At 42.7% G+C, this 12485-nt stretch overlaps 1 protein-coding gene across 27 annotated transcripts in view; it reads left to right on the forward strand.

The window, feature by feature from the left end:
* FAM13B (family with sequence similarity 13 member B) overlaps positions 1-12485 on the forward strand; it is an 83048-nt gene that overhangs the window by 1293 nt on the left and 69270 nt on the right. For 7 of the 27 annotated variants that reach the window (XM_072728495.1, XM_072728502.1, XM_072728508.1 and 4 more), the window contains exon 1: positions 4322-4650. The exons of 11 other annotated variants lie outside the window; for them this stretch is intronic. The gene's annotated coding sequence lies outside the window, so the exon portion shown is untranslated. Of the gene's footprint in view, positions 1-4312; positions 4651-12485 lie in introns of those variants that run through there. 9 more of the 27 variants (XM_072728496.1, XM_072728498.1, XM_072728507.1 and 6 more) reach the window with 3 other exon arrangements.

Here is a 12485-nt window from a genome sequence, read left to right on the forward strand (position 1 = left end):
CCCCAAGTTCAGTCTCATCCCGGTGACACTGGTGACCCCGGGGAAGCAGACAGGTTGAAGTCCCCCCCCTCCACCAAAACCCATCCCATCCCCCCAGCCAGCAGCTAGAATGTGTTCTGGGCATTGCAGCAACTAGATATCTCTTCTATAGTGATTTGACTCCTGATTCTACTGAGGGGCTGAAAGCCTCTGCTCAGAGAAGCTGGGTAAGGTATTTATTTTCCTAGACTATAAAAATCATCTTGCAGAGAAATACCTAAAAAAATTTCACCTGAAATAATAATTTTGTTGGCACGCCTCACTTCCAGAGGTAGTCCTGGCTACACACCAGTCACTTCTCATCCTGGCCATACAGCTACGTGAAATGCTGTTGTTGACATTAATGATATATTAAAATGTAACCTCTGCATCTATAGGTGAAACACTTGGAGGCAAAAGGAAGAAAAAAGTGATGTAATTTTTAGGTGTTTTCTTACTTACAGTGATTGCCAAGGGTAGGAATACTATCTGTCACAAGATGTTACGTTTTCGGCCAGATAGTTCTTTGTTGTGGAGAGGGCTGTCCTGTATATCATAGGATGTTTAGCAGTGTCCTGGACCTCTGCCTGCTAGAGCCCAATAGCACCTCCCCCGCTAGATGCCATCAGCACCAATAGCTCATAGAAGTGTCTCTAGACATGGCTATAAAGGTTAAGAACTACTGTTTTTAATGAAACACCAGGATATTACAAAAAATATCCAATAACTGCCCCTTCCCTCCAAAATACTCATTACAGTGAGTTCTGAGATGGACTCCCCCTAGAAATTTAGACAGAATCACGTAGATAACTCTAAATGCTTAGAGCAAGTTGTAAAAAGTCAAGTGAGAATATTATTTCATTGGAGACTGTTGCTGCAATGCCATGAATTCTTACTACACACCTGCCTTAGTTTTACCTCAAGCTGAGGGAGGGAACCTTCAATGGAACTACTCAGAGTACTCTTGTGGTGAGAGAGGCACAGTGGACCTCTGTCTGATTCCTGCCTGGAAAATATAGAGGACAAGAGAAGGGCTGGCAACTGTTTTGGCAAAAGAGCAGAGGAATGCTGAAACCACACTGGGCTTGGCCTGTGCTCCCCAGTCTGTTTGGGCCAGAAGTGCATGAGAGATTCACACAGACCAGGTGTGGACCATACAGCGCTACCTCCAGCATAAACAGCACCATGAGAAAGAAGTTCTCCTTCATCCAGACACTTCACACTTTCCTTTTATTGGAAAATACATTAATTTACTTTGGACAAAACACTTTACTGCCACCTGCTGGAAAACTGTCAAAAATGAAGATACAAATCTACAACAAGGCTGCTGTGAATGGCATTCCCTCAGGTGTGGAGACCCAAGCACAACTAGAAGGCGTGGCCCCCAGGGCCACTTGCAAATGGATGGATCAGTGTCAAGAGTGACCTTAGCTCCTAACCGACAAGGTCCCTACAGAGAAAAACAAGTTTCAACAGATAAGAAATTGGAGGTAGACCTCTAGATTACAAGAGGCTGAAAGAGGAGTAAAAGAACTGCCAGAACAGACACTTTTGTGCAGATCAAGGGAACTATGGATGGGAAACCACCGGAGAATGGGGATGGGGTTGGTTTCTGGAGTAACCATACAAGTATTCATGGGTGGCTTTAAACATCTGCTCAAGTGTGAAACCATCACATGAAAGTAAAGAATCCTGATTTACCTCTGTCTCCCTCCCTTTGCCTCTGGGTGGGAAGCTGGGAGAGCACTAGAATGACCAGGCCTGATGCCCCTCTGGGGAGAGCAGTGCGGGAACTAGCCTCAGGTGAAGAGGCAAAAGGGTCACTCTTTGTGACTCAAGTACCATAAGACTTTATTTATTTATTTATTTATTTATTTATTTATTTATTATTTATTTATTTATTTATTTTTAAGTAAGCTCTATGCCCAGCATGAGGCTTAAACTCATGATCCCGAGATCAAGAGTCATATGTTCCATTGACTGAGCCAGCCAGACGTCCCTCAGATACCCTAGGAATTTTCTGTTCCTCAGGGTGACCACGGAACTCATGAAACCTGCCTTAATCAAATATATATAGATGTACTCCTGCTGCCCAGGTTTAAAAGGATGGTGAAAGATAAAAATGAAGGGTTTTTGTTTTTTAAAAAGATACTCCTGAATCTTGCATGGATTCATATTGGTCACATATCATTCTGGTTACATATTATAAAGCAGAATCTAGAAAAGATATCTTCCAAGGACATGTTCTTGAGTTTTACAGGGGAAAATGGTCATTCAACTGATTCGTTTGTTTTTTGGGAGCCCTTACTTTGTGGGAGTAGGGCCATAAATGCAGAGCAATCTCTGTTCCCTGGGAGCTTAGTCTTAGGTTGCATATTCAGAGTAATGTATCTATTACAGTCAGTTATGTCAACAAGAGCCTGTGTTGCATAGGTAGGACAGGTACAGGAAGGTTTTCATGCTACGGATTTACTCTAAGTTTCACTGGCTTATGATTAAGCTTTAGAAGCAATCATGTTGCCCCTGTTCTTCAAGTATGGAACCACAGGTAAAGCTTCCATTTAAGACGTTTAAAGAAAGATGCCTAGGCTGCATCTTGATTGGGCTGCTATGAAACTGGGCCTGTCTGGTCCTCAGTTTGGCAATATTCAGAAATTTTATTTCCCTTCACTTAAGCTTAATCAGGCTCTGAGAAATTAGTATGGCTAAAACAACTTTATTTTTGAATAAAACACCTTTATAATTCAACCCAGTGAACAGAAGCTGATTTTATAACCCTGAGGTGAATTTATTAATTGAGAAAGAGTGTATAGCAAGTTTAAATCGTACTAGTCATGTGCCTTGGACAATTGCTTCTTAGTGGGTTTATTTACTTGAGACCCCTTAAGTGATGGGAAGACTACTTCATGGGTATGGAATCAGAGCCTGGGTCTTTGCATGTTCTTAAAGGATATCCAGAACTTAGGTTTGCTAGTATAGAGACTCAATAAAGGCAGAGATCTTATTTGCTGAGGAGTACGAGAGGCTAGAACACAGTAAGTATTCAGTGAGTATTTGTTGAGTGAGGGATTGAAATTGAATTAGGTTTTTACCTGTCCTGATAACAGCTATTGGTCCTGGTCATTAGAATCAGTAGCCTCTCTTCTGGACAGAGTGGGGGCCCACACTACATTCTTACTCAGATTCTGCTGGTTCTAGGCTCTTGATGGACCCCACCCTTCTTTTATGACAGCATCAACTGGGCAGGTGACACTGAAGTTACAGGTGATTTTACTCTCTGATGAAATTTGGGAGCTACCCTGGCCTCTGTAACACATTTACAGATCATCTCACAGGGTGACTTTTTCTTTTCTTTTTTTTTAAATCTCGTCCCAAGGTCTGTGAGGGTTCTTGTCTGGCATTTTCTTGGTTCTCGGTAGGTGACTCGCACCTCGGGGAGACAGGAGACAACCGAATTGTAGCCATTTATATTTTTACAGACATCCAGAGTTCTTTGTGCAGGTGTGGATCTACCAGGCATCAAGGAGTCCAAAAACAGGAATACCGTGTTCTACTTAGCGGAAGATCTCAAAGCCCTTGACACACTAAAGCAAAGAAGAGATTGGCTGAATATTCACACCTCTGTGAGCGCGTGGGAGCTGCAGGGTCGGTCTGGGTGGCTATGCAAGCTCACAGGGCGCCTGATTACGCCTTCCAGCTCTGCTTTCAGACTCTGGTTCAGTATAGGAAACTCCCTGCGAGCATGTCGCCTATCGACGCGCATGTTCCCAGACGGTTTCCGCGCTAGAGGCCTGTATGTTCTCTCTGGAGTCAAGGTCTGGTCCTTCGGCGAAGAGGAAGGGTGGGGGCGGGGGCAGGGTCCCCGATCTGACCCCCAACGCTGGGAAGTAGGCACATGAGTCACCGCTTCGGCCTCCCTGGCGGTTTTCGGTATACCCCGTGCTCCTCACCTGGACAAGGGCACCCGGGTTTGCCTGGGCTTCTGCAGGAGGCCACGGCCGCCTCTGCAGAGACCAGGGGGCCTCGGTCTAACACATGGACACTGTGTCCCTCCTACGTCGCCTCCCGAGTTTTCTCTTCTTTCCAGCCTCCCGGGGCTGAGGACCCCCACACGCCTCCCTCAAGCGCGCGCCGGGCTTCTCGCAGCCTAGCGCAGGGGCCCAGGTTCGGGGCCGGAAAAGCAGACGTGGTTCTGACGCCCACAAACCCCATGGCTGCGGCCAGGGGCTTCGGGGACCCCCACCAGCCCGCGCGCACGCCCCGCCCCCACCCGCGGCCCGCCCCGCCCCCTCCCACGCACGTCACGTCCGGCCCGGCCTCCGCCCGCCCTCCGCCCTCCGCTCTCCTCCCGCTCGCCGTTAGGGAGGGTCTCCGCCTCAGCCGCTGCTTCAGTCGCCGCTCTTGCCCCTTCTTCCGCGTCTTCGCCGCCGCCACCGCCGGGGGCATCCGGGGGTCGCTTACCGGGCTGGCCCCGCGCCGCAGCCGTCGCTTCAGCGTCCCGCCAGTGGCCGCCACAGGAGGAGGCTCGCCGGCCGCGGAGCCACCTGGGGCCTCAGTTCTCTCTCTTTTGCCGTCGCCGCAGGTCCTGGAGAAGTGGCCGCGGCCGGGGAACGGGGCGTCGCGGTTCCAACGGTAGGTGAACGGGCGGGTACCCTTCTCTGCGCATGCGCGGGTCGCCCAGCGCCGCGGCTCACCCCCCCCCCCCCCCGCCCTGCGCCCCCCAGCGCCTTGTCCCAGCCTTGCGATGCTCAAGGGCGTTGCACTTCGGGGTGCCGGGGTTGGCGGCAGTGCCCTGCGGTGGGCGAGCCCGTAGAGCGGGCCCCCTTCCTGCCTGAGCTTGAGGAGGTGAAGCAGTGCCTGCTTCAGCGGGGGTGGGGGGGAGGGGGTGTGGCAGTCTTCGATTTTTCAGCCGCTGCAATGCGCGTGAGCTGGTGTGCCTTCTTATCTCCTAGCTCTCCCAAAGTCCGAGGCACAGCAGCCCACGCGTTTTCTAGTCTCGCCTGAACACCAGACTGCGCCACCTCCCTGCCCACTTCCTTGATGCTGGTCGGTGAAGTTGATGCAAAAAAAAAAAAAAAAAAAAGTGTGGTTTAATCTAGGCTCAGCTGCGCCCCGTTTTAAGATCACGTGAGATGAGTGGTTGCTGACTTCCTTAAATTGCTCAGAGAATATAGCCAAAATTGGTATATTGGGGACTTGTCTAGAATGCACTCTGAATACGCAGCCCAGAGAGGGGTACAGCCTTAAGTTTCAGTTGGGGCGACTCTTTTCCGAAATAAGGTTATAGGAAATTGAATCGGTTGGCACACTTGAGAAGTGAGAAATTGGTAACCTTTTGTCTGTGAGCAATTAAAAATCACTGAATTTTAGGCAGTTGCAGAATTTCATTCGGTTCCTCATTATGCCATCTAATTGTCAGAGAAGTACCTCAAGTTGGGCATTTACCTTCCTTTCAGGGAGCTGATAATCTAAAAATAACAGTCGGCACCAAGGTAATGCATACTATGGACGTTAAATAACTGGGATGCACTTTTAGAGGCAGACATTAAATGATAGTTTGATGCCTCTCTGAGTTAAATATGAGGCTGTGTCTTCAGCTTTCCTTTTTGCAAGTGCAGTAGCCATACTTGTTGGCCTGGGTTTCTCACGGGTACTGTGCATTTATTAATTGTTGAAATTGGATGGTCACTATTTGTATGTCCATTGGGAGCTCCTTTATTAATTTATGCTGTTTTTAAAATTAGGGCAGTATTTTTTCCAGTTTGTGTCACCAATTAAGGATTTTGACACAACTTAAGTCCTTAGAAAGATGTAGAAAGGCATATTAACAGTGTCAGAAGATTTTTCACCGAGTGAAGTAAATGTTACAGTATGTTTTTTATTAGACTGCCATTGTTTTAGGACAGAAAATGGCTGAAATTGAATGCATTGCGACTTGTCAGTTTTCCCTTAACCAGTAAAATGACAGCTATTTTTATTTTCGTTTATGAATAACCACTCATTTTGTGCATGGCTTCTCCTTCATTGTACACTAACATTTGCTATTGGAGGATATAAAAATAGAAGTTACTGTAACTATGCTTGGAAAAAATTGTGGTAAATGATACTTAACAAAATTTACGATTTCAACCATTTTTAAATGTACAATTTACGGCATTAAGTACATTTACGGTGTTGTGCAACCATTACCATTATCTATTTACAGAACTTTTTTTATCATCCCAGAGACTCAGTAGACAATAATTACTTATTGCCTCTTACTCTTAGCCCCATAACCTTTATTCTACCTTCTGTCTCTTTAAATTTGCCTATTTTTGGTACCCTAAGTAGGTGGAATGTGTTTGTCCTTTTGTGTTTGGCTTATTTCATTTAACCATGTTAGATGACCATGGTCATCTATATTATAGCTTGTATCAGAATTTACTTCCTTTTTAAGGCTGAATTCCATTGTATCATACACCACATTTTGTTTATTCATCTATTGATGGACATTTGGATTGTTTTTACCTGTTAAAAAAGAAAATTCAATTGAACAAATTTTAACAATCTTACTGGCTTTATTCAACTATTCATGAGCAGCATCCCATGTAGCAGATCTAAAGGAGCTCTGAGGAGCTGTACAAAATGGAAGGCTTATAGGCAGAAGGAGGCAGGATAAGGAAGTTACTAGCAAAGAGTGGGTTGTTTCGGGCAGGTCACCATACTTTGGACAGCCTGAGTCTCTCAGGCAGATTACTTCACTAGTGCTGACCAGGAAATTCCAGACTGACTGGTTAAGATTACATTCTTCGGGGAAGCAGCTAGGTAGATATAAAGTCTTGGTTTGGCAATGAAGGCTTAGCCTAGGTGACTCTATTTTGGGCCTGTTGTCTGTCTCTTTTTCTTAAAGTAGGCTCCATGCTTAATGTGAGGCTTGAACTCATACCCTGAAGATCAAGAGTCGCATGTTTACTAACAGAGCCGGCAAGGTGCCCATGTTGTCTTCTTTTTTTTTTTTTATTTTTTTTTTATTTTTCTTATTTATTTTTATTTTTTTTATTTATGATAGTCACAGAGAGAGAGAGAGAGAGGCAGAGACACAGGCGGAGGAAGAAGCAGGCTCCATGCACCGGGAGCCCGATGTGGGATTCGATCCCGGGTTTCCAGGATCGCGCCCTGGGCCAAAGGCAGGCGCCAAACCGCTGCGCCACCCAGGGATCCCTTTTTTTTTTTTTTTTTTTAATTTTTTTTTATTTTGTTGTCTTCTTTTTTAATGCACGTTTTGACTTTTGTGAATAATGCTGCTATGAATATTGATATACACGTGTTTGTTTGAGTCCCTATTTTTGACTCTTTTGGGTATGTATCTAGCAGTGGAATTGCTGCATCATATGGTAATTCTATGTTTAACTTTTTGGGGAACATCCAAAATGTTTTCCAGGGCTGCTGTACCATTTTGCATTCCTACTAGCAAAGCACAAGGGTTCCATTTTCTCCACATCCTCTCCCAACAGTTGTTACTTTCTTCCTTTTTTTTGGTTGATTTATTTGTTTGGTAATAGCCATCTTAATGGAGTTGAGCTGGCTTTTATTTTCATTTCCTTAAGTCAGAAAGCTACTTTTAGTATGTGTGTCTTTGGAGAAATGTCTATTCCTGTCCTTTGCTCATTTTTGAATTTTTTTGTTTCTTTGTTATTTTTAAAAAAAGATTAATTAAAAATAGGTTCTTAAGGTTATTTTATACATGAATTAAATCTTTTATCTGAAAACTGTTCCAAAAGTGAATGAAATACTGAAATTTAAAAAACAGACCTAGAGGGGCACCTGTGTGGCTCAGTGGTTGAGCATCTACCTTTGGCTCAGGTGGTGATCCTGGGGTTCTGGGATCAAGTCCCACATTGGACTCCCTGCATGGAGCCTGCTTTTCCCTCTGCCTATGTCTCTGCCTCTCTCTCTCTCTCTCTGTCTCTCATGAATAAATAAATTAAAAAAAAAAAAAAGCTAGAAAATTTCTGTTTTATACGTTGGATAAACAACAAAGGGACTGATTATATCTAAAAAAGATTTCCAATTATATTGTAAGTCACTCTTTATTTAGAACCCAAATAGATGTATATCAGTACTAAGAACTTATTTCCATCACTTCAATATTACAAAGGTACATCCATTAAATAAATGTCCTGTCTTCACCAGTGAGTAACATTAATGCTCCTAAACTTAACTTTGTTTTTTGAGTGTTTTATTAATGTGGCTGGGGGCAAAGGAGGAGATTACTTGGTAGAGAAAAAGGAATTGTAGTATGCATACATGAATTTTTTTTTTTAAGATTTTATTTATTTATTCATGAGAGACCAGAGAGAGAGAGAGAGAGGCAGAGACACAGGCAGAGGGAGAATTAGGCTTCATGCAGGGAGTCCGATGCAGGACTTGATCCCGGGTCTCCAGGATCACGCCCCAGGCCGAAGGCGGCGCTAAACCGGGCTGCCCTGCATACATGAACTTGACCTGAATGAGTCATGGTTCCCCAAGCGAGGCAGTAGGCTAATAGGTGAATAGTTTCAATTTGGGGCCTTAAGGGAGAGCTGACTTTGATTGGAAATGGAAATAAGGAAGGATAATTTGAAATAGAATAGTAATAAAGGCAATTTTGCCTATGAAATCACATGGTACACTGAACACATAGTAGTAGAGTAAGTCATTATCAGATTGATTTATTCATTCACCAGATATTTATCTCCTTCTAAATTCCAGAGTTAACAAGTAGTCACTTGGTAACAGTTATATAACTTTGTAAATTTACTAGACACTTTCAAATAGTACACTTGAAAAGAGTGAATTTTATGGTATGTAAATTATACCTTAATGAAGCCTTTTTTTTTTTTTTTTTTAAACCCACCAGCACACTTCATGGAGCTTATACTGTTTTGGGAGAAATAGACATATAACATGGAAAGGAGTATATAGTAAAACCTATGGTGAATGATTTGGAGCTAAGGAATGATAGACCTTGAGAAAATTTAACAGGCAGAGATCATTAGATTGAATGGATTGGAGAAAGCCCCTCCAAGAGTGGTACTTGAGTAAGAGCTGAAGATGAGTAGGGTGAAGTGGGGACAGTGTTTTAGGTAGATAAACCAGAATGCATGAAAGTCTTCAGTTGAGAAAAATGAGGTGCGTTGATAGGATAGGATAACTTAATGAAATTTATTGGATTTCTCTTAGAGGGAAATACTCTAATCTTTTCTGTCAGGTTATTACTTAGCTCTAGTGTGTATTTTCTTTTCCTTGTGTATATGATGCATGATAATTCATATCTCTTTGATTTTAAACAACTTTCAGAGGAATGTCAAGTTTATTATTGTCATCTTTAGGGAATATAAAAACAGAACATCGAGCTGTTTACTTATTCTTAAAACATTTAGTTTTGTTTATCAAGCTGCTGTTCCATACATTTGGAGAGAAAAAGTAAAAAAAAAAAAAAATAAATAAATAAGTAAAACAACTTAAGGGCGCCTGGGTGGCTCAGTTGGTTAAGTATCTGCCTTCCACTCAGGTAATGATCCCAGGGTTCTGGGAAGGAGCCTACTTCCAGCTCTCTGCTCAGCCAGGAGCCTGCTTCTCACTCTCCCTCTGTCTGCCACTCTCCCTGCTTATGTTCTCTCGTCCTCTCTCTGTCAAATAAATAAAATCTTTAAAAAAGAAAATAACAGAAACAACTTAAAATTTCTTTTATTGTTGAAGTATAGTTGACATTGTAATGTTAAATTAGTTTTAGGTGTATATTACAGTGACTCAACAGTTCTATACATTATTCAGTGCTCACCACAATAAGTGTGGTCACCATATGCCACAACATTATTACAGTATTTTTTTAAAAAATTTATTTATTTATACATGACACAGAGAGAGAGAGGCAGAGACACAGGTAGAGGGAGAAGCAAGCTCCATGCAGGGAGCCTGACATGGAACTCGATCCCAGGACCCCAGGATCACATCCTGGGCTGAAGGCGGCACATCCTGGGCTGAAGGCGATTTCGCTGAGCCACCCGGGCTGCCCTTGATCTCAGGGTTATGAGTTCAAGCCCCACATTGGGCTCCATACTGGGCCTGGAGCCTACTTAAAGAAAAAAAATTGGAAAGGCAAAAGAACTCAAATTTAGAATCAGATAAGATGAAAGAATTTTTATAGGAAAAGCAGACCATATTATGATTGATTGTAGAATTATTTTTGAAACTTATAATTTCAAAAGATAAACTTTTTTCTACTAAGGAATATTGTAGTTTGAATAATGATTTTTTGGGTAGCAGGCACAAAATATTTAAGTGTCTTATAATTTACCTCCTGTGTGTCTTCAAACATCTCCGTGAAATTTTAAACAAAAATTTCAGTGATGATTGTAGTCATTGTTGCCTGAAAGAGAGCATCCACTTAAAAGATAGCATCTTAGAGTTCTAGTCACTAGTTCAGTGACTTTGAACTAGTTTTTTCAGCTTTCTGAGATTTTTTGTTTGTTTGTTTCTATTCTGAGAGAGGGAATGATCTATCCTGCTTATCTCACAGAAGATGGTTGTGAGGATTCATTTGGATAGTGAACTGGAAATGGAAAGTACACCAGAAATGATACCATCAGTTTAGATATTGGTGTTCTCCTTTTGTTTAGTGTTCACAACTGGGTAAACAAGGTGAAGTCATATATTTTGCTCTCAAGGTTCATAATCTAATGGGGACAACGCATACAAAAGTAAGTATATTAAGTGTTTTTTCATATGCTAGCTTTTCTTTCTTTTTTTCCCCAGAGAAGTTTCTTCACAAGTTTGTGCAAAAGGAGAAATATCCTGATTTCAAGGGACCCAAAGAACAAGTTGTGAAATACCGACAATACCCCTTACATGAAAAAAATGAAGTGTTACGGTTTTGTATTTATGTGCAGTAGGAAATGATAGTCTTCCTAAAACCTTGTTCATTAGTTTGTGGTAGGCACTGGTTGTGCATATTTCCAGTGGAAAAGAGGTGAAAGGTTACTAGGATAGAGGAGTTTGGGAGACTCAAAATTTATAAAAATTGAGATTACATGCATTTAACTATCTAGAGTATGTGTTCTCTCTTAGTATATATGCTTTCTCACATGTTTTTTTGTTACCTTTTATTTTATATATTTTTTAAAAGTTTTACTTGAGAGAGAGAGAATGAGCAGTGGGGAGAAGAAGGAGGGAGAAGCAGGCTCCTAGCTGAGCAGGGAGCCCCATGTAGGGCTCCATCCTAGAACCCTGGGATCATGACCTGAGCTGAAGACAGGTACTTAGCTGATTGAACCACCCAGGCATGCCTTATTGTCACCTTTTAAATTGTAGCGTTATTTATTTATTTATTTATTTATTTATTTAATTTAATTTATTCATGAGACAGAGAGAGAGAGGCAGAGACACAGGCAGAGGGAGAAGCAGGCTCCATGCAGGGTGCCTGATGTGGGACTCGATCCCGGGTCTCTAGGATCACGCCCTGGGCTGAAGGCAGCACTAAACCGCTGAGCCACCCGGGCTGCCCTGTAGTGCTATTTTTAAAAAAGGGTCACTCACTGTACAGATACTTAGTGTGAAGGATTAATTTAGCTGATAGTCACTTTGAGTTAATGGAAAATCATGCCATATTAGTGGACCAGTGACGCTGGAGTGCCTGTGGGAAAAGGGAACCTGTTGGGAGGCATCTTCCTCTAGCACATTACAGGCTTACCTTTTAATCAGGAGACAGGCATTACTTTACTTTATAATTTTTTTTGTGTATTTTTTTTTATTGGAGTTTGATTTGCCAACATATAGCATAACATCCAGTTCTCATCCCGTCAAGTGCCCCCCTCAGTGCCCATCACCCAGTCACCCCATTCCCCCGCCCACTTCCCCTTCCACCACCCCTTGTTCGTTTTCCAGAGTTAGGAGTCTCTCATGTTCTGTCACCCTCTCTTGATATTTCCAACTCATTTTCTCTCCTTTCCACTTTAATCCCTTTCACTATTTTTTATATTCCCCAAATGAATGAGACCATATAATGTTTGTCCTTCTCTGACTGACTTACTTCACTCAGCATTAATACACTCCAGTTCTATCCAATTTGAAGCAAATGGTGGGTATTTGTCATTTCTAATGGCTGAGTAATATTCCATTATATACATAGACCACATCTTCTTTATCCATTCATCTTTCGATGGACACCGAGGCTCCTTCCACAGTTTGGCTACTGTGGATATTGCTGCTATAAACATTGGGGTGCAGGTGTCTCGGCTTTTCACTGCATCTGTATCTTTGGGGTAAATCCCCAGCAGTGCAATTGCTGGGTTATAGGGTAGCTCTATTTTTAACTCTTTGAGGAACCTCCACAGTTTTCCAGAGTGGCTGCACCAGTTCACATTCCCACCAACAGTGCAAGAGGGTTCCTCTTTCTCCACATCCTCTCCCAACATTTGTTGTTTCCTGTCTTGTTAATTTTCCCCATT

This window comes from Vulpes vulpes, chromosome 12 (genome assembly GCF_048418805.1).
Source record: "Vulpes vulpes isolate BD-2025 chromosome 12, VulVul3, whole genome shotgun sequence".
NCBI lineage: Eukaryota > Metazoa > Chordata > Mammalia > Carnivora > Canidae > Vulpes > Vulpes vulpes.